This window comes from Meriones unguiculatus, chromosome 7 (genome assembly GCF_030254825.1).
Source record: "Meriones unguiculatus strain TT.TT164.6M chromosome 7, Bangor_MerUng_6.1, whole genome shotgun sequence".
Classification (NCBI taxonomy): Eukaryota; Metazoa; Chordata; class Mammalia; order Rodentia; family Muridae; genus Meriones; species Meriones unguiculatus.
In genome coordinates, this window is record NC_083355.1 from 53,535,638 (window position 1) to 53,553,112 (window position 17,475).

Consider the following 17,475-nt stretch of genomic DNA (forward strand, 5'->3'; position numbering starts at 1 on the left):
CAAGCCCAGCTTCCAGATGCAGCTACAGGTGAAGAACAGAATAATCTAAATGCTTATAGACTATGACAAATTTTTGTAAACTTTGTTTTCTTTTTTTTTTCTACATTATTCTGGGTAATCACATGCAACTCGTTGGTATCAGTTCATTCTGATATCTGGCACATGGTTCTTTTCATAATTCTCAAGAAATCATTCATTTTGAAAATTTTCTCTGAGAAGTGGTTTTGGTTGCAGCTTTGGAGCAGAATCCAGAAGCAATGACTGGGTTTGCTGTTCTGCTTACTGAGTTACTAAGTCCCCCAGGATCCAGCTCACCTAGAGCTTATAGAAATTATTGAGATGAACCCTTTTAAGTTGTGGCAGAAAGCACTAAATACAACTTTTTAAATCACTATAGTTATGTACTGTTCAGAAGTAAAAAGCTGTAAGTAGTGTTTTAAAAGAACTTTTGCTGATAAAATAAACTTCTGACGCATTACAGGTTACCCATGAGGGAAATGTGGTGGGAAGGAAGGTAGAAAGCAGGGAGAGAGAAAGAGAAAGGGGCTACTGAGAATTGAGTTTGTAGAGAGCAGAGAACAGTGTGTGCAAGATGACTGGACCCCAGAACTCTGAGTCATGAGCTACCCTAATAAAAGGTGTGCTCAGGCCCAAGTCTGTTTTCTGTTGCTGTTTGAAAGTACCCGACAGTAATTAATTTATAATGGGTAGAATATAATGGGTAGAATAATGGGTAGAATAGCATGGCAATAGCACACACTGCCATCTGATGAAAGCCTTGTACTACATCACAACATGGCAGTGGGTAAGGCAGCAATCACACTGGCTGAGCTCTCCCTCTTCTCATAAGAAAGCCAGGAATGGCGTCTAGAAACCAGCCCTCAGCTAAGTCTTCTTACCTCCCACAGTTCACACATCTGAAAGACTAAGACTGACCTGAATTCTGGAAGTCCCAGCAAGACCACAGCCAGGACCTAGGGAAACAGTGGTGGAGGTGCATGCAGCACAGCTTTGGGTGCAATGGTCACCGAGACTGGACGTGTGTGCTGCCCCTGACTATGCAAAAATGTTCACTGGGACATCTTCACATTCAGCACCTGGCCAGACAGTGGAACATAGCAAATCTTTGTTGAGTGAATCAGAATATTTTGGCTTTTAAAATTTCTGACACTGATAGGGGAGGTCCTCTCCACTTTCATCTGAGAGGGGGCTACAGCTGAGGTACAAAGTGAATAAATTGTAATAAATAAAAAGGAAAATAAATAAATAAACAAATTTTCTGACACTGTTGTCAGCACCTTTCTCTCACAGATATTTGGTCCTCTGAGAGTTTCTGACAGTCATTATGTTTCTAATGGGTTATTTCAACATAACACTTTTAAAAATTGACATAGCATGCATAAAATGCATAGATAGTTGACACTTAGCTAAAAAAATACTCATTAGATGCTTATCATGTGCCAGCTTCTTTGTGCTCAGCAGTATAACAAGGAAAAAAATAAACAAAACTCTGATGTCAGAGCTAGGTTCCAGTAAACATTAAGATTGAAATAGAACATTTTATAATTAGATTATATCTACACATGCATATGTAATACACATAATAAACCTATATAAATATTTAAACTTACATATGCATATAAGATAGAAATTATATATATATGTTTGTATACATGCACATACATAGAAATTTGTGGCCTCTATGACTGATTCCTACAAACTTAGGAATAATAAATAATAAATAATAAAGCCATCCCTTTATTCCACAGATTCCCCAGCCATAAATTCAACTGACCATAAACCAAAAACATTTTGGAAAAATTACATCTGAATTGATTATGTGTAGGCATCTTCTCTTCTCATTTTTTAAAATTAGCGTACAAAGTAATGACTTTCATTATGGCATTTTCATATAAATTTTGTTGGTGTTGATTCCACTCCCCCATTCCCCTGTGACCCTACCCCAGTTAGCTCCTTTCCTCCCCCAGCAGCCCTGACTCTATTTGCAAATTTTCTTTTATGTCTTTTTTTTCTTTCACCTTTCTCCCTTAAGACCTCTTTCCTTATTTATGGACTCCTGTCTAGTTTTATGGTCTGTACCCACACTCATGCACATACATACACATATACAAAAAATTAAAATCCAAGATCTGTGCTTAAGAGAAAACAATACTTACCTTTATGAGCTTGGAAAACTTCCATTTACTATATTATTATATTAATGTTAGGTATTAATGTAATAAATAATAGGTATTTCTCTGTTCCATTCATTTTCTGCAAGAGTCATTACTTCATTTCTTTTCTGCTGAATAAAATTCCATTATGCATATCTGCCACACTGCTTTTCGTCTGTAAATCCATTGACCTGCAGCCAAATTCCCTGGCTATTGTGACTAGTGCAGCAGTAAACACTGACGTGTGAGTACCGAGTACTGAGTATTTCTGTGGTTACAATTTAAAATCCTTTAGTTATACACTCAGCAGTGTTTAGCAGAGTTATGTGATAGTTTTGCTTTTAGTTTGTGTGAATTCCCGACATGGATTTCTGTTGAATGTGTGCAGACTTTCTTCCTTGTCATTATTCCCTAAACAATACAGTATAACAACTATTTACATTGATGTAGCTATTAAGTCATCTAAAGATGATTTTAAGTATGCAAGAATATATAAATAGGCTCTATACAAATTCTACACAATTGTATAAAAGAGCTCCCAACATCAGCAGGGTTTCGAATTCAAGGGGACTCTTGGTGCCAACATCCCTACAGGTTTCAATGTACTACTACATTTGGTCACAGCAATTATTTAAGAGTGACTTTACAACTATGTCAACAACTAGGGACTAATAACAAGAAGAATATTATGATCTATATATGAATGTCATGTATGAAAGAAAAAGTTAAAACTTAATATGATAGACAAATAAAAGACAAAGAAAACTCTTTATTTCATATCTCCGGGTAGAAGAAAAATGCCACTCTGAAGAAACTATGGACTTCCAAGTCTGAACTGGAAAGGGGCATACTTAGAGCTGAAGCAGAGACCAGCAAATCGGCACTCTTGTAGATTATGTGAAGGGAGCTCTGACTATTTATTGCAAAAAAAGATAGAACAATCATTGGCATGCTGGGTAAGTTGGTGAGGAAAAGGGGCAGAATTAACCAAGACTTCATAATATTTCAAGGAGATGTAGTCCAGCCAATATATCTGCAAAGCTAGACAAGTACTGCTTGTAATTTGTGCTCTAAATCCCTCCCCTTGGCAAAAACTTGTTCTATTTCTGGTTGAGAAAGTTCATGAATCTGAGAAAAAGGAAAAAGAAAAAGAAAAGAAATGAATAAAACTTCCAGGGTATAGGAGAATCAGCCCCTGAAATAATTCTACATCTACTTATGAGACCTACTTGGAAACCTGCTGGCTAGGATGTGCTCTTGGGTCTGGGCCATAAGCGGCTTGGGTGAGATGAAGACTGCGTAGAAGAGGAATAAGCGTGTCAAATGGTCTATGAGGTCAGCAATTCTCTGTCCTCTACTGTTTAATAAGTTATATATCCGCCATGGCTGCCTGCAGCCCAGCAATGTGAATGGTCTCCATGTGGATCTCCCATGTGTCCCTGGACGAGGCCTCCTTCCAGTCAAGGTTTCGTTGAAAGTATCTGTTTCTCCAACTTCAGTTGGTCACCTGAGGGTTTATAGACCACCTGCCTTTCCACAACCTTCTGCAAGCTTTTCCAATGTATACATGTTTTCTTGCAAATCTGCCTAATCCAGCCAGTATGTAATAATTTCCCATATTTTCCATAAGTTTGTTGGAATCTGTGCAGAAACAGTAGGTTATGGTAACACATGAAAGAACACACATGGAATTTTCACTTAAACAGTGCCCTTGAGAATGACACTGAATAAAATACCTTGGAGATTTCATGCCACTACTTGTGAAGTTTTGGTAAGTCAAAGAATGAATATATCTGGTTTCTACTTTCCCTAAAGAAACTGTAATTGAATACATATTCTTGCTGAGTTAATATTCTGGGTTTTGCACATCAGTGATGCTGGGTTCTATTCTCAGGTGTGTTCTACTTTTCATGTCTCTTTACTTTTTCATTATTTTTATTTCTTATTTATGCTTTCTGAAACAATCCCTTGCTTATTTCTTCCAGGACACTGATTAGTCTCCATGTGTATACAGTTTATTGTTTAATTTATTTGGTTGAATGCACTTCTAAACTTATTTTATTCGTATCTCACAGGTTTTTGCTTAGGACTTTATGTTTTTATCTTTCCTTGTTTCTTTCAGGATAGTCCCTTGGATTATTTTTATGCCTTGTTCTGTTGGGTGTATTGGGTCTTCTTCTCTTATAGATTAGTGTTTCTTGCCTAATGTTCATCTTCCTAAAATACATCATTTATTTTTTCAAGAATTTATAACTCTAATTAGCTACTTTGACTTTTCAAGTCGGCTAGAGGACTGGGAATTCCTTACTATCACTTCTTTATATTAGAAGAGTGACAAGTGAATGTTTATGTGAAAAAAATTAACTGTCCTACTTACGATTTCTTTTGCTGTGAGGAAATACCATGACCAAAAGGAAGTTGGAGAAAAAAGGGTTTATTTGGCTTACACTTCCACATCATAGCCCATCATTGAAGAAAGTCAGGGCAGGAACTCAAGCAAGGTGGGAGCTGATGCAAAGGCCATGAATGGGTGCTGTTTACTGGCTTGATCCCCATGGCTTGCTCAGCCTGGTTTCTCATAGAACTCAGGACCCTAGTCCAGGGATGGCACCACCCACAATGGGCTAGGTCCTCTCACATCAACCATTAAGGAAATGTCCTACAGGCTTGTCTACAATCATAGCTTTTATTTAAAATTTTTTATTTTATTTTTTATTAATTACAGTTTATTCACTTTGTATCCCAGTTGTAGCCCACTCCCCCACCCAATCCCACCCTCCCTCTCTCTTCTCCTATGCCCCTCCCCCAGTCCAATGATAGGGGAGGTGGTCCTCCCCTTCTATCTGACCCTAGTTTATCAGGTCTCATCAGTACTGGCTTCTTGGTCTTACTCTGTGGACTGGTAAGACTCCTCCCCCTTCAGGTGGAGGTGATCAAAGAGCAGGCCACTGAGTTCATGTCAGAGACAGGCCCTGTTCCTATTACTGGGAAACCCTCTTGTACACTGAGCTGCCATGGGCTATTTATGTGCAGGGGTTCTAAGTTATCTCTATGCATGGTCCTTGTTTGGAGTATCAGTCTCAGAAAAGACCCCTGTGCTCAGATTTTTTGGTTCTGTTGTTCTCCTTGTGGAGCTTCTGTGCCCTCCAGGTCTTTCTCTCTCCCTCTTCTCTCATAAGATTCCCTGCACTCTGCCTAAAGTTTGGCTATGGATCTCAGCATAGTTTTGATGCTCTGCTAGGTAGAGTCTTCCAGAGGCCCTCTGTGGTAGGCTCCTGTCTTGTTGCCTGTTTTCTCCCTCTTCCGATGTAAGTCTCATTTGCCTTTCTGAATGAAGATTGAGCATCTTACCCAGGGTCCTCCTCCTTGATTAGCTTCCTGAGGTGTACAGATTTTAGTATGATTATCCTATATTATATGTCTAATATCCACTTATATGTGAGTATATACCATGTGTGTCTTTCTGCTTCTGGGATACCTCACTTAGGATGATCTTTTCTAGATCCTATCATTTGCCTGAAAATTTCATGATTTTTTTTTGTTTTTAATTGCTGAGTAGTATTCCATTCTGTCCATTCTGTAAATGTACCACAATTTCTGTATCCATTCCACAACTGAGGGATATCTGGGTTGTTTCCAGATTCTGGATATTACAAATAAAGCTGCTACAAACATGGTTGAGCAAATATCCTTGATTGGGAAATGATCTTGACCAACCCTATTTCTGACAGAGGGCTAATATCCAGAGTATATAAAGAACTCAAGAAGTTAAACAACAGCAAACCAAGTAATCCAATTAAAAAATGGGGTACAGAGCTAAACAGAGAATTCTCAATAGAGGGACATTGAATGGCAGATAAACACTTAAAGAAATGTTCAACATCCTTAGTCATTAGGGAAATGCAAATCAAAACAACCCTGAAATTTCACCTTACACCCATCAGAATGGCTAAGATCAAAAACTCAAGTGAGAACACATGCTGGAGTAGAGAGGGTGTGGAGAAAGGGGAAACCTCCTCCATTGCTGGTGTGAATGTAAACTTGTACAACCACTTTGGAAACAAATCTGGTGCTTTCTCAGACAATAGTAATAGTGCTACCTCAAGATCCAGCTATACCACTCATAGGCATATATATATCCAAAAGATGCTCAAGTATACAACAAGGATATTTAAAACCTTATCTTATGGAAACATTTTCTCAATTGAGGCTATCTCTTTTCCAGTGACTCTAGCTTATGTCAAATTGTTATAAAGCTAACCAGCACATGAACTAAGTATAAAAATAGCAAGATAAAGTCAAGGAAATATTGGCCAGCAGTTGGATAACTGGGCAGTCCTAGAGTGTTTATACGAGTACAAATTGGTATAGACTTCCTATAAGAAAATTTGACCACAAATACTAAAAAATTTAAAGATATGTTTACTCTTTTGTCTTAAAATATTCACTGCAAGAGATCATATTAAGAAACCAGACAAGATTACAGCTGCATTGAGAAAGATACCCACTCTGTGTTAGTTACCACTGTGAAAGATGACTGTAACTGAGATGCCATAGAGATTCCGCTTCATCACTGTGCTCCTTCTGCTCCTTCGTTCCCTGTGTGTTCTTAGAGTTCTTAAAAGCCATGTAGTACTTCTGGGAATGGAAGAGATCCTTCTATCTGAACTTGAGTTGTATTGTAGTTTTCAATCTCAACATTCTCCTTTGTTTAGTTTCTTTTCCTGTTACAGTGATAAAATACTGTGACAAAAGCAACTTAAAAGGGGTTATTCTAGATCACAGTTCAAGACTACAGTCCATTATGGCTAGAAAATCAACGATGCAGTCACTCCCACAATCAAGAACAAAAGAGGCATGATGCATGTGGCTATTCATGTCCTTTTCTCCACTCATTCATTTCAAGGTCCCCTCCAGACTGAGAGTGACTCACCTCAATCAATGCAATATAAAATCCCTCACAGACAGGCCCAGAGGTCATTTCCCAAATGATTCTAAATTCTGTCAAATTGACAATATCATCAGTCCTTTGAATAAACTCTTTAAAACTATGCTCCAATTACCTTTCTCTGGGATCCACGATTTGGCATCTAGGACTCTGGACCATATGCAGAAGTATCTCATTATTTTTTTAAAAAAGACTTGGCATCTGGTACACTATATAGTATTTTGTTTTCAAAATCTCTTATTTACATGTATTCCTGTGGATAAAGAGGTTCGTCTATCTCCAATATCAATGTCAAAGGGCAAATTCTTTAGAATAAAATGAAGGTATAAGGATAAATCTAATGTAGAACCAGCTGGTTGTAAGATGATTACACATGCCTCTGCTAGAGGGTTAAGCATAGAATGTTCTAATAGAATTGAATCAGCAGTTAGAGTCAGCGAGGAGTCCAGTCAGCCAATGGAAGGAGTTTGCAGTTTTTCTTTGCTCACCAGTGAACTGCTGTGAACGATGACTAGTGTGGGATCCCCTAGTGAACTAGCCCTTCCTGGCATTTGCCTCACCAAACACTGTGCAGGGCAGCCCTGTTGCAATGACTTGAGACCCAGAGTCTTTGTTGTGCAAGTAAATGCTCTTCTCCGTGGCCTTTGTGTTACTGCTTTTCAGGTAGCAGGTATGGAACTCAAAAACGTTAGGATTCATCACTGTATACCACCATATTTAGACAGTACCTACTACTTCCTCAATTATTTTCTAAATTAATTTTTAGGTTGTCATACTAAGTAATGGGTTTCATAACAGGTTTGGCATACCTGAGCTCTTATGTTGTCAACACATGTAAAAGAAAAGTCTCTTCCACTACAGACAACTCCAACCAATCAAAATGCAGAGTTGTAGAGTCCAGTCCCAATGGATATGTGTACAAAACACTCCCAGCCTTAGGGTCAGGGAGCACTGCAGAAGAGGAGTAGAAAGGTCATGAGAGAGCTTGCTGGGAGACTGTATCCTATCAACATCAGAAGCTGTACTCATAAAGCTCACCAACAAGATGCTAAAATATGAGCTGAACAAGGACAAAAATACACATACCAAATGGATGGGGAAAATCCTGTGAGGCCTCATATATATGCAAAGAACTATAAACAGTGAAGGAATGCTGAGACCAGGAGAGATAATCTTCTTCCTATTGGTTGTCAAATGGTCAGCCATGAAAACATGCATACAATTAACATTATATAAAACTTCAGATTATATATGAGCATACGTATATGTGTGTAATGACAATGAAAAAAAGAGGCCATGAATTTGAAAGAGAGCAAGGAAGGGTATGTGAAAGGGTTTAGAGGAAGAAAGAGAAGGGGAAAATGTAATTATATTATAACCTCAAAGATAAAATACAATAAAGATCTCTCACCAAGTTGCTGTGTTTTAACAGATTAGTTTAGATTTTCATTAGTTGTAGCCCATGTCTTATATTTTCTCCACATCTGGATCTGCTACTAGTTTTCTTAAAAGATGCTTCCCTCCCTCCAGCCAAGATGATCAGCATCTCAAGTCTTATACATGGAAAGAGATGAGTTGGGTACATGGTCAGAGGATCCAATGCAGGGCTCCTTTCTGGCTAGGCAACCACTACTGCTGATACTTTCAGGCCTTTAGTTCGTTTTCCTCACTTTTTGCTGGTGTTCTGGTTTATTATCACAGGAATGCTCACCTTATTCTTCCATAGTTTCAAGGCCATATGATTGATTTAAAAAAAGAATCCACATTGAGGTTACAGCAGTGAGTTCTCAGTGCTGTATGGGGCGTGTTGGCTCAGTAGACCACTGAGGTAGTCTCCTTTCTTCCACAAAGCTCACATTTATGAAGCTGGACAAACATAACCAAGACAATGAAAAGCTTAGGTCTAGGTTTGCCTGTCTGAATTTCTTACTTCACTAAGTTCCCAGTTTGAATATTTTTTTTCATTAATAGCTAAGACATTTTAAATCCAATTTTAGCTGTTTTCAATTAGAAAGTCAGTGAAAATATAAACCATCGGATTACAGATGCAGTTTCATTATAACTTTTTGTTTAACCTACAGTTTTTTTATGTTTGTGCATTTCTTCTTAATTCTACAGTTTCCTTGAGTTTTCTACTACTTTGTTTTGTATTCTTACAGATTTCCAATTTTATTATATCTACTCATCTATATTTAAATGGCAGCAATCCTAATTATTTGATTTTATAAATCCAATGCAGTAATTTCTTTCTGGTACACTGACTATTTAACTTACTCTGGTGACATTAGTTAGAATCTCATGTGTTTCTTTTATTACTTATTTATCTGCTTCCTGGATCCTCAATCCATCGATTCACAGTATGCTTTACTGGACTTTGAGTTTTGTTGGCTGTGTGTTTCTTTTCTGTTTGCCTCTTTTGTTCATACAGACTTGTAAAGTTTACACTAATGAAGAGGCAAGCATGGCTTTCCTTTGTAGTTGAGCATATAATGTATCTCAAAAGAATTTTCTCCTTACCGGGGGGCTGAGAATGAGTCCTGAAGGAGTGACGCATCTGTCTGCAGTTGGCTATGTCCACTGCAGGCCCCTTTGCAGTGGCTGCAGATAGAAGCCTCCACCACAATGAGAGACGACAGCTGTCCTCAGGGACACCATCAAAACCCACATTATCGTTGTTTTTTTTTTTTTTTTTTTTTACCTGGACCTAAACTGCTTTCCCACAGTGAGTGGAAAGAAGATCACCCACAGTTAATTACCCTGATTGCTGACCCTGTCTCACTTCTATCTATACTGCCAAGTTGAAATATAGAGCACACTGAGAGTTTTTCCTAGAATACTGGCTCTTTCCTTTGCTCCAGATTCTCCCTGCACACCTCTAAACTGATGTTTTCTTTACATCATTCCTCTTCTTATTTCAGAAACATAAAATCTGTACATTGGCAATCCATCCTCCTGTTCTTAGTACTATTGGGAATGGGAAAAAAAGCCTATTGAGAATGAACCTCTCTTTTCTCTGAAATCAGAATATTGTACATGTGTTTGGTCCACCAGTTACACTAAAGCTTAAGTAAAAGGTTCTTTTCTGTTTTAGAAAATGAATGGTATTATATTTCTGCTATGTTCTTCATATTTTCCTTTTATTTGATACATGTTTTTGGTTGATGGTTTAATCTGTATTCATAGGCTACAGTGGCAGGAGTGTGAGAATCCAAGGTGCTGAGCACAGTGGAATCACTGGAGTCAAGATGCTGTGATGACTTCCTGAATTACTGTGATGGCCTTTCTTCGATATTGTTTTACTCTACACCCTTCCCAGGCATGACTATACATCATAAACACTAGTCCTTTCAATGTACAAATCAATTCCTCATACATTTTGCTTTTAGAATGAAATAATTTAGAATAAAATCCTTACTGGGGAGATGGTTCAGTGGATAAAGTGCTTGTTCTTAAGCATAACAACTCAAGTTTCAGCTCCAGGCCCCATATGAAACTGAGTGTGGTGGCAAATTTCTGTAGCCCTGTGTTGAAGGCTGGACACAGGCAGATTCTGGGATTGCTTGTGAGCAGTGTAACCAGTCAATGAGCTCCAGTGAGAGACCATGTCTCAAAATTAAGGTGTATAGAGAAGGGTAGAAATCCTACAAGGACCATATACAAGGGTAGAAATCCATACACAAGCACAGTGCAGTGCACAAGAAAACACACACACACACACACACACACACACACACACACACACACACACGTGCACGCACACACGCACGCACACACACACAAGCACACACACCACACCTCACACCTCACACATGTCATAGTACCTAACTTTCTTTCTAGTTCCATCTTGGTGCAAATTCTCAGGTACTCTGCTACTCTGGGAGACCTGACAGCAAGTACCTGACCCTGCACTAGATGCTGGTGACAGCAGAGGCTAAACAGGCAGAGACTCACAAACTGGGAATGTCAGACATTCCCAACTGCTTCTGTCTTCCAGATGATACTTACAGGCGCACTGTCTTCCTGGCACAGAGGTCTTTTCCTTCTACTTGGGCAATCTTTCTCACTTTCTGTATCTTTGTGCATTCTGTAAAGATGAAATTTTACATTTTTCTGCTTTATTATTTTCTTTTCCTTTTTTATTCTTCATAATAGCATAAATTATGCCTCTTTATACTTCTTATACTGATACAACAATTTTTTTCTGGGCTAGATATGAACACTAAGTAAATATTTTTTGTTAGGTAAGTTATTGGGGAATGATGTTGCCTGTGGGTAGAGGAATGAGGTGTGTGTGCGTGCGTGTGTGTGTGTGTGTGTGTGTGTGTGTACATTAACCAGTGTCACTCACTGAGATGCGTACCAAACTTGTGAGGCCTACAAGTCATCTCCATTTTTCTGACGTTTGTCCCTGATCTATAGGGTGGCTTTGAAAAATGTATTTGTGCTATATGATACTATCATCTTGAACACATCACCTTGAGCAGTGTGGAGATTTGTTCCAAAGAACACTCAGTTATGTTCAAAGTTCACTAAGTTCTTAAGAGTGAGAACAAGAGCCAGAGCTTAGGAAGTGGAAGCCCAGTTATCAATGGCAGAGCTCCAGAAAAAGCGAACACCAACTCTGTGGCTACTGAAGCACCTTGGTCATGGCTTCCTTTTCAAGTTGAGTTCCTTAGTCTCTTTGCATACTATGAACTGGTGTTTCTTTGCCCAAGTTAGTTCAAATTGTGTTTCATTGATTGCAGCCAGAGAGCCTTATTATTAACTTAGCACTGCTACTATAATGCCCCAAAGCAGAACTATGGGCCATAACTAAGATAAGAGGCAGTTTTAATAGAGTTAAAGTGATGGAATTGAAGGAGTACGACTGATGTCAGTTGAAGCAGATGCCAGTTTGGCCAGGACTCACTGTGTTTTTGTCCAGAATGGAAACATGTGGTTCTTAACATGCTTTGGGAGAGGAAGCTACAAGTCATTCTTATGTGTACAAATCCATTACCTCCAAACAGAAAGGTTTACATGCATGACAACAATTTCTTTTTTTCTTTTTTTAATATTAGTTATAATTTATTAACTTTGTATCCCAGCTGTATCCCCCTCCCTTATTCTCTCCCAATCCCACCCTCCCTCCCTCGTCTCCTCCCTGCCCCTTTCCAAGTCACTGGTGGGAAGGACCTCCTCCCCTTTCATCTGACCCTGGTTTATCAGGTATCTTTAGGACTGGTTGCAATGTCCTCCTCTGTGGCTTAGCAGGGCTGTGCCTCCCTCGGTGGGTAAGGGGGGAGGTCAAAGAGCCTGCCATTGAGTTCATGTTAACAGTCCCTGTTCCCCTTACTAGGGAATCCACTTGGATACTGAGCTACCGTGGGCTACATCTGAGCAGAGGTTCTAGGTTATATCCATACATGGTCCTTGGTTGCAGAAACCGTCTCATAAAAGACCCCTGCATGACAAGAATTTCATTAGTTTTCTTTTCTTGGAGCTCAGGAAGCTGAAGAAGAATCACGATCCCTTTATTAAATGTGATGGAACATTCTTATAGTTTATAGTATTGATGTCTACCGTGTCTCCAAAACTACTTGTTCAGTTTCTGTGAGAGCAAAGATTCCTAGTACAGATGTTTTGGGTGCTTCAGCCTTCAGATATCAAGGGTGATGTCTTCTAGTGTCAAGTAAAGTGCTGCAGAAATTATCTCACAAGAATATCCTGGGACCTCATTCTAATACCAGGAAATTCACCCAGCAACTCCCACCATAACTGATGTGTTCCTGTCATCTATCTCCCCTGGACTACTTCCATGCCTCATAAGTAATTGAGGACAAGAATGTTTTAGGATTGTTTTTTAGACATTGCCTGTTAGTCAAGGTTTTAGTTCTTTAGTTCTTTATATATTATACATGTATATAAAAACATATATTTTTTTGTTTTCTGTTTTTTTTGTTGTAAGTAATGATTAATATTTACTATTGATATATCTTCTGGTAAAGCTGCTGTTAATCCTAAACAGATGTATAACCAAATCACCACACAAAGACTGGGTTTATTTAGTTAACCTAGAACACAATGCTGGGCAATAGTTATTCCTTTTAAACCTCCAAACCCTCATAGTTTCCTAACATTTAGATTTTACCCATTATACTTGCTTTTTGTGATATATTATGTCCAGTCCATCTCCACGTAGTTCCAAGATCTCTCCTCCTGCCTCTGCTCTCACCTTTCTCTCTCTCCCACCTCTTCTCCCGCACTTTCTCCTCCCATTCATTTCCTGCTCTCTGGCTCCTCCCCTTGCTCAACATTGTGGCTAGTTGCTTTATTTTGGCCTGTTTACACAAAGTTGAGATAGGATGCTTAGAATAAGTATCACAATGCAATATCTGGATTGAAACCAGAGAGTGGCGGGTAGAAATCAGCATTTGCGTGAACAAGGGTAAGGTGTATACATTTCAAAAGAACATTATACCAACATTTTTTAATAATTTTTATTTTTTATATTAATTTTAGGTTATTTATTTTATATCTCAGCTATGGCCCCCTCCCTCATTCCCTCCCAGTCCCACCTTTCCTCCCTCATCTCCTCCCTGCCCTTCTCTAAGTCCACTGATAGGAGAGGTCCTCCTCCCCTTCTATCTGACCCTAGTTTTATCAGGTCTCATCAGGACTGACTGCAATGTCCTCCTCTTTGGCCTAGCAAGGCTGCTTCTCTCTTGGGGGTGTGTGTGTCAAAGAGCCTGTCACCGAGTTCATGTCAGATACTGTCCCTGTTTCCCTTACTAGGGAACCTACTTGGATGCTGAGCTGCCATGGGCTATGTCTGAGCAGGGGTTCTAGGTCATATCCATGCATGGTCCTTGGTTGGAGAATCAGTCTCAGAAAAGAGCCCTACATATTTTTAATATAAATTTACCATGTTAAAAGTACAGAAACTATATAAATTATAGGTTGCATTGCATATATAAGCTATATACCATGTAAGTTATAGAATACAAATATAGTTATCTAAACTGCCTATCCCATAGCTACGGTTTTCCTTTGAGGGTGTCTGCATAGCTACTGAAAGAGTCAAATTAAGTACTCAAAATAATTTAGTTCTTTGTTAAGACCAGATTGCTTTGTTAAGAGACTAGAGGTTTGGCCTAAGTGATCTTCTGCTGGTGAGCTGTGCATGCTCCCAGAACTTTGCTTCTTGGTAGGGACTTCTATATCTTTCTCATGCTCACAGGACCCCCAAACCTCTTCTTCCTTTTGTAATCTTGGAAAGCATTCCCCAAGACCCGGCTTGTGGTGTGCTCCTACTGGGCACCCACGAAGCCACGGTGATCATTCCAACATTTTGTATGTATTCATTTACTTCTGCACTCACCTGCTATGTTGTAAGTTCTTCAAACCTGAGATTATAATAGTTCATCTTTGTTTTCTACACCAGATACAAGGCAAATATCTGGTGTTTTCTGATACTTATTTTGACTCTTTCAGTAACTAGGCAGAGCTATGGAATAGATGGTTTAGATAGCTGTGTATATATTATAAAACTTACAAAGTATATGGCTTATATCTGTTATGTAACATGTATTTTATACAGTTCCTGTACTCTTTAACATGGTTAATTTATATAAATAGATGCATGGTTTTATATACATGTCTAAGATATAAATATACATAGTGCATACATTCACTCTATTACATTAAAGACCATTATGTTTACCGATACCTGAAGCAGCTATGTGCTAGTTAAACTCATATGGAAATAATGACTAACACATTTTCCATTTTTTTCCTTTCCTCTTCCTACTTCTCTTTTCTATTTTTCCTTTGATTGAGCATAGGGAAGTAAGATCGTCATGGCTCCTGTTTCAAACTGAAGTGGAAATGGTTCATCTTCCCTAGCTTGTTCGTGGCTGACAGGGTCCTTGTGTGGTACAGCTGAGGGAAGGACTGGAGAACAGATTCCTGTGTCTGTTTGCTTGGCAGCTGCCTTGCATCCCCAGCTGTGGACGTGCTGATTCCATTCCTGCGTGCTGAACCTTCATGGCTCATGTGAGTCGTCTCTGTAGCAAAGGCTGCTGCAATGCTCTGTGTCAACCTGGAGTCCTCCGTCTCAGGTGGCCTTGGTGCATCAGCTAATAGATGATTATCTAGCCTGTCCCCCATGGGGCCCTGTTTAAATAGACTCTAATAAAGTGCTTACAAATGAGCCCACCAGAATAAAATCTGCTCCCAATAAACAAAACCCCTTGGCTTTTTTCCCCCCCTGGAAGTACTTTGACCTAGATAATGTTTATATAAGTAAAAACAAAATGAAACAAGATCCATTCCACCCTCTCACCCCTCAGTTTCCATGAGGAGCTACTCAGGATAGCAAACAGTCACACTTAGGGAGCTGATGACCTGGTTAACTGGCCAGCAGTTCACTAGGAAGCAACCCTAATGCTATAGGAAGGAAAGGCAAGGGGGCTGGGCAGAGGACAGTCACTAAAGCTCTGTCAGAGGCACCACTAACAGTCATACAGGTGAGGAAAAGACGCTCATAACCAATAACAAGAAAAAAGAAGATAACATAGTATCATGAAGTAGAAAATGATGCCATTAATCTAATTGCTATTGAAGGGGACTTCAGAATTTTTGCTATAGCTGCTTTGGCTTCTGAATGAGGACAAGACAGAGAGAAGAAAGATATAAGGATGATGGCTTTGAAGTATCTTTGGTCCTTCAGGGCCGTTATCACATACTTTCTGTTATAATCATTGTATCAATGGGTTGAAGCAGTTTCTGCCCTGGATTTACTCACAGGCAAAATAATCTCTCAAACTACCACAGGCAGACAGAAGCAGAAACAATCATTCAGTGTCATAATTTAATTTCCACCCATGTCAAGTTATAGATAGCCCATTCTTGACAAACAATTTACCTGAAGTTTCATTCATGTTTTCAAAAAAAAAAAAAAAGAAGAAGAAGAAGAAGAAGAAGAAACTTGCAACTTTAATACCATACAAAAGAATATCTTTCTTTACAGCATGGCTGCTATGTAATAATTGGAGCCATCTGTTCTTCCCTGAACATAAACCAAGCAGCCAGCCAGCTGTGCAGAGGCAGAATGAAGAATGGTTTCTTCCATAAAAATACATCTATACAGTAAAGAGGGAGTGTAAACCTCATACCACAATTTAAATGAAGTTTATGATAAAATAACCCCATTCCTTACTACCATAATCTTTTACCACCCTAAAATAGGCATATATAGAGAGAGGACAAAAGATTTTACAGACAAGATTTCCTTTGGACTAAAGCCAAAATTGAAGGAAAATCCTTGATCCTATTCTCTCTCCCCCTCCATACTAGTTTGATACATATCAGTCAACTTTTGATCACCATGACAAGATGTCCAAAATAAACATTAGAAGGAGGAGACATTTATTTTGGTTCAGGGTTTCAAAAGTCTCTGTGAGCACCACTGGACTCTGTTGTTTTGGGCCTGTGGCAGCACATTATGTCACTACAGGGGCTGGCCTTAGTCATCACACAGGGACAGGAGAAAGAGAGGAGAGGGAGTTTGGCTTCAGTGTCTGCTTCCAGGGCACAGCCCTAGTAGCTTAACTGCCTTCTCCCAGATCCCTTCTATTAAAGCTAGAAACTCAGCCTTTGAACCATGGGCCTTTGGGAAACATTCAAGAGCCAAATTATGGTAGCATAATTGAATTTTTGAGGGATTTAGAGTTACTGTGTTTAAATCAATTTAAATTAACTCGAAACTAACTTCTTGCCAACTGCAATATGCTTTTAAAATCCATTTCCATGGCCAGAAGCCTCAGTTCTGACACTTCAATTAGAGTCACAAGCATATTTTTTTTCTTCAAAAGTAGAAAAAGAGTTTCAAGTAGAAAAATAGCTTACCAGCCCTGAAGGGTGGAATTTGTGCTTTTTAATATATATGATAGAAGCTAAAGAAGAGCTTGGGGCAGATCTGACCTTCCCTTCAGAACTACCGTCTTTTGGAATTTGTTTTTAATTTTTTCTTTATTTCTCAGAATTGCATACATCACTCCTTATTTTACAGAAGTGATCACATCTACTCCCTGTTACCTCATCAAAACACCCACAAATCTCTCCCAACATGTCCCCTTCCAACTTCACGTCTCTCTCTCTCTCTTTTAAAAAAATGTAACCCACCAAGTCTGATTTGTGCTGTCTTTATTTTCTTCAATGTGGTTCCACAGGACCATGGGACTCCTATCAGGAGTCATAGCCACAAAAAAACCAACCAAACAAAAACAAACAACAACAACAAAAAAACTAAAAACAAAACAACAACAACAAACCCAGTAGTTCTCTCTCCCCTGAATATATATCTCAACCTTG

At 39.0% G+C, this 17,475-nt stretch overlaps 1 long non-coding RNA gene across 2 annotated transcripts in view; it reads left to right on the forward strand.

Moving 5' to 3' along the window:
* LOC110559257 (uncharacterized) overlaps positions 1-1,283 on the forward strand; it is a 40,403-nt gene extending 39,120 nt beyond the window's left edge. For both annotated transcript variants that reach the window (XR_009592949.1, XR_009592950.1), the window contains one exon: positions 909-1,283. This is a non-coding gene — a long non-coding RNA (uncharacterized LOC110559257). The remainder of the gene's footprint in view (positions 1-908) is intronic.
* Positions 1,284-17,475: the final 16,192 nt, after the last annotated feature.